At 49.6% G+C, this 5,000-nt stretch overlaps 1 protein-coding gene across 1 annotated transcript in view; it reads left to right on the top strand.

The window, feature by feature from the left end:
• adra1aa (adrenoceptor alpha 1Aa) overlaps positions 1–5,000 on the top strand; it is a 24,517-nt gene that overhangs the window by 663 nt on the left and 18,854 nt on the right.

Genomic DNA, 5,000 nt, shown 5'->3' with positions numbered 1-5,000 from the left:
ACTTATTTGTTCATGCCCACGTAGAAACTATAGAATTTAACTATAGATTTTAAAGGATGTCTTTTTTTATTATTTCAAAAGCACTCCGCAGACAAAACAGCGCAAATCACATAATTTCCTCAAAGCCTTTAGAAAGAAAAGCGTGCAGGGAGACCTTGCTATGGATCAGTTGGAATTAGACGATAGTCTCAAATATGTGTTGAGAAATATGTATAAATGGATACATATTTAATAACCGAACGCATTGTTTTAGAGCGTATTCGTGCATTAATGAACCTGTTGGCCCCCACCACTGGCCACTCCACAGCCTTCGTGTAATGTTCCTCTTCTGGAATGAGACACTGTTTGTGTGTGTGTGTGTGTGTGTGTGTGTCCAGCTATCTCGCTAGACATATGAATATCTAGGTGTGGTTGAGATGGTGTTTCGTTTGACCAGTTGCATGTTAACAAATTCTCAGATTTAACCGCTCAGGTTTTTACATTGCATTAGGCTATTGTGACAATAACCGTTACGGCAGTATACACGTGCTCATTTCACAGAATAATCTGTGTGACACCCGTGGTTTCTCTGAGGGTGACCATTTACACACAACCTGATTGTGCTTCACACAATCTCCCGAAGCCGAATTCTCATTTCACAGTTATTTTGCGAGTATGGAGCAAACTCCAGTTGGTCAGAAAGCCCGTGTTGGCCTCTGATAAGCGGTCGCTACACACAGGAGCCAATAATTGCGATCTAATCGGAACGCACTTGTGGCCCCGGGACTGCAGCACGTCTGAGCCGGGCACGAGACGATCAGGCTTGGAACACACTGCCACCCTCACTCAGCTCAACCTAGAGTAGGCTACACACTCATAAATGAAAACCCAACTCCAAACACTCGCAATGTCATTTCTATTTTCTCTAAGAATAAAAGATTTAATTACATAAAGTCCTAGAACGTGACTTTTTTGTTTCACAGAGTAGAGCAGGCTTATTAATATTATAGAGAGGAACGCCATCAGTGGCCTTGCTTGTGGTGATCACGCATCTGTCGCTTTGCCTCGGAGCTGCTGGGGGGAAGCGGCTCTTCTGCCCCATGAGACACTGAGGCCATCCCGAGTCTGCCACGCTTGCCTGCGCAGCTGCATCATCCGTCGCTGCAAAACAGCATTGTGTCCGTTTTTATTTCTCTCCCTGTCCACTGTACTGCGACGCGCCTCCGCTCCTCACTGGGGGGGTAAATACGGATGGATGGGCAGAACTGCACGGTGGCGGAGAGGCAGCTGGTGAGTCGCGGGGGTCTGTCCGGGAGCAGCTGTGAAGCGCAGACTCCCAAGGAGCGAGAGGAGGGAAAGGTCAGGCGCGTGCAGTAACGCTCGGGGAAGAGATAAAACCAAGAGTCTGTTGAGATGATGGAGGATGGTGCTACTGGTCTTGCACTGCCGCCGCCTCTAGGAGCCCAGGGACTATTTATTGCTCACAGCAACCTGCCGACGGCAGTGTCAGAACCTCTACCCTGAATTTCACGCCTCGACATAGACCTGGAGAGAGAGAGCGAGCGCCGGGTATGATTGGAATACCAATGGGAGAGGTTTTAAGACAGGGTAGCGTGCGAAGAGTGTGTGCGCGGGAGCTGCATACAGACAGCCTATTTCAGATGGCACTCCTTCTATCACATATTCATCTAAATAGGATCAAAGCGAAATTAAAATTATGTAATGCAGTTCTAACCAAAAAAGGGAAAACAATTATTTAAACAAAAAAATGAAAATGAAACTTGAGAGTAAGTGTGGGCATGTATCGGTAGGTAGACGTGGCCAGTGGAGACCCAGCAGGCACACACACATACACACACACACACACTCACTCACTCCACACACACACACACACACACACACACACACACACACACACACACACACACACACACACATGGGTGGGTGTGTGAGTGTGTGTCATATCATGTGTCTGTGTCTAAAGTGTGTGTGTCCTGAGATAGTGTGTTACATAGTAAATAATGTCTGTGTGCATGGGTGGGTGTGTGTGTCTGTATGTGTGTCTGTGTGCAAGGGTGGGTGTGTGAGTGTGTGTGTATGTGTGTCTGTGTGCATGGGTGGGTGTGTGTGTCTGTATGTGTGTGTGCATGTGTGTGTATGTAAGTGTGTGTGCATGGGTGTGTGTGTGTGGGTGTGTGTGTGTGTGTGTGTGGGGTGTGTCTGTATGTGTGTGCATGGGTGAGTGTGTGTGCATGGGTGAGTGTGTGAGTGTGTGTGTATGTAAGTGTGTGTGCACGGGTGTGTTTGTGTGTGTGTGTGTGTGTGTGTGTGTGTGTGTGTGTGTGCGTGCATGTGTGTGCATGCGTGCGCGTGTGTGTGCACGTGCGTGTGTGTGTCGTGTGTGTGTGTGTGTGTGTGTGTGTGTGTGTGTATGTGTGTGTGTGCGTGTGTGTGTGTGTGTGTGTGTGCGTTCGTGCATACCGTGTGTGCATGTGATGTGGCGATGCGTGCGTGTGTGCGTCGTGCGTCGCGTCGCGTCGTGCGTCGCGTCGCGTCGTCGTCGTCGTCAAATGCGTGTGCGTGTGCATGTGCGTGCGTGTGTGTGTGTGTGTGTGTGTGTCTGTGTTCACTGCTGTGGGAACCCCTCACTCAGACAGAAGGCTGACGGCTAATGTGTGAGGACGATCTGCAGACGAGTTCTGGGCCAAATTGATCACTGTGGGAGATTAGTGGTCAAAAGTGAGAGCTTATTGACCAGCAAAATGCCCTATAATCAATCCGCCCCACCTAGCACTGTGGGGGGGCAGGATTGGAGGCTGTGTGTGTGTGTGTGTGTGGGAATGTGTGTGTGTGTGTGTATGTGTGTGTGTGTGTGTGTGTGTGTGTGTGTGTGTGGTGGTGTGTGTGTATATGTGTGTGTGCCTGTGTGTGTTTGTGTGTGCATGTGTGTGTGTGTGGTGTGTGTGTGTATGTCTGTGTGTGCATGTGTGTGTGTGTGGTGTGTGTGTGTATGTCTGTGTGTGCCTGTGTGTGTGTCTGTGCATGTGTGTGTTTGGGATGGCGGGGGCAATCTGTTGCTCTTTTATGGAGATGAGGGCGTAAAGTCAGGTGTGTGTGAGTCTGGTGGTTAGTGAGGAGTGTCTGGTGTGTGTGGTTAGTGAGGAGTGTTTGGTGTGTGTGTGAGTCTGGTTAGTGAGGAGTGTTTGGTGTGTGTGTGTCCAGTTCATGAGGGCTGTTTGTCAGGTGTGTGTGAGTGTGGTTAGTGAGGAGTGTTTGGTGTGTGTGTGTCCAGTTCATGAGGGCTGTTTGTCAGGTGTGTGTGAGTGTGCTTAGTGAGGGGTATTGTTGCTGGAGTGTGTTTTGTCCAATCCTGGGAGCTTTCACTATTTGGCCACTGGAGACACAGCAGGAGTCAGATGAAGCATTGGTGTCTCTGGACCGGCCCTCGGGTCAGACACTTTCTCTGGAGAACCCCTCTTACCTGGACAACCCTTCTCACCTCACCTAGGGTCAGACTTTCGATTCGCTCTCCATGTCTATGTATGGAAGTCCCGATGTTGGAGATGCCTAGATATCTTCTTTCTCTCTCTCCTCTCTCTCTCTCTCTCTCTCTCTCTCTCTCTCTCTCACACATACACACACACACTACCTGGAAAATGACAGCCCTTGGTGGCGAGCAAGCGAGCTGCGCTGATGAGTCAGAACGTGGCGGCGCGCTGGATGAGCCTTTGATTAGGAGATCAGATGTGCCGGCAGCAGGAATTAATGGCTTTCTATTCTGACCCAAAGATTGGACTCAACTGCTCTGTCTCACTTCTGATCGAGGACGTGAGCCTCTCTGATGAGCGCTGGTTCTGAAAGGCGTCCAGGGAGATGAGGAGGTGGGAGAATGACGCAGTCGCACTAAAAGATGAAAAGCGCCTCTTTTGACGGACTTGGAACTCGGAAGCGTCTCTTTGAGGGGGGACAGAATTCGGGCCAGTGTGAATAGACCGCGTGAGTTGGACGCCCGTCCTCCCTGTGTAAGGAGACACACATGCCCGCTTCCTGGGAAAAATAGAGACACATGCCTGATTCCTGGGAAAAGAGTGGGGGACGTGTCACTTCCTGGGAAAAGCGGGGGACGTGTCACTTCCTGGGAAAAGCAGAGAGAAGTGTCCACTTCCTGTGAAAAGCAGAGAGACGTGTCACTTCCTATGTGTGGAGGCACCTAGACTCCCTAAGAATGCAGAGAAAAAAACTTTGTTCATGGGACACTCAGAGACAGACAGCTCCTTTAGAGTGCATCTGCCTTTCGTCACAGCGGAAAACTAACCTCTCTGCCACGGACGCAAACCGCACCACAGACATGATGTAGGATTTATGGAATGCTTTTCTGAATAATTTTTGTACTGGATTGGAATAAGTCTGTTATTATCCGGTAAAAAGGCCGTGGGACTTAGACGCTTTTCTGTAAAACCTTTGAAAACAACAGCCAGACTGGGGCCACGGCACTTTGATTTGATTGTTTGTGATTTAAAAATCCTGTTGCTGTGGATCGGAAACAACACACTCAGATTAAAGGAATGCTGAGAGCAGAAATGACCAAATGTTAATGTTCTCAGTAATCCTGCATGCTGACGGTGTGTTGTGTGGAAGGTCATCCCGTCCAGATAGTGGTGTGGTCAGCTGCAATGACGTGCTCTAGGAGGCTGGTCAGCAGCAATGACGTGCTCTAGGAGGCTGTAGCAATAAGTATAAGTATATGAACTCTTTTGATCCCGTGAGGGGAAATTTGGTCTCTGCATTTATCCCAATCCGTGAATTAGTGAAACACACTCAGCACACAGTGAACACACAGTGGTGAAGCACACACTAATCCCGGCGCCAGTGAGCTGCCTGCAACAACAGCCCGGCTCGGGGGGCAGTGAGGGGGTTAGGTGCCTTGCTCAAAGGGCACTTCAGCCGTGCCTACTGGTCAGGGTTTGAACCAGCAACCCTCCGGTTACAAGTCCGAAGCGCTAACCAGTAGGCCACGGCTG

The sequence above is a fragment of the Alosa alosa genome, chromosome 5 (genome assembly GCF_017589495.1).
Source record: "Alosa alosa isolate M-15738 ecotype Scorff River chromosome 5, AALO_Geno_1.1, whole genome shotgun sequence".
NCBI lineage: Eukaryota > Metazoa > Chordata > Actinopteri > Clupeiformes > Clupeidae > Alosa > Alosa alosa.
The sequence above is the reverse complement of the archived record's forward strand: the minus strand, read 5'-3'. Positions and strand labels throughout refer to the sequence as shown.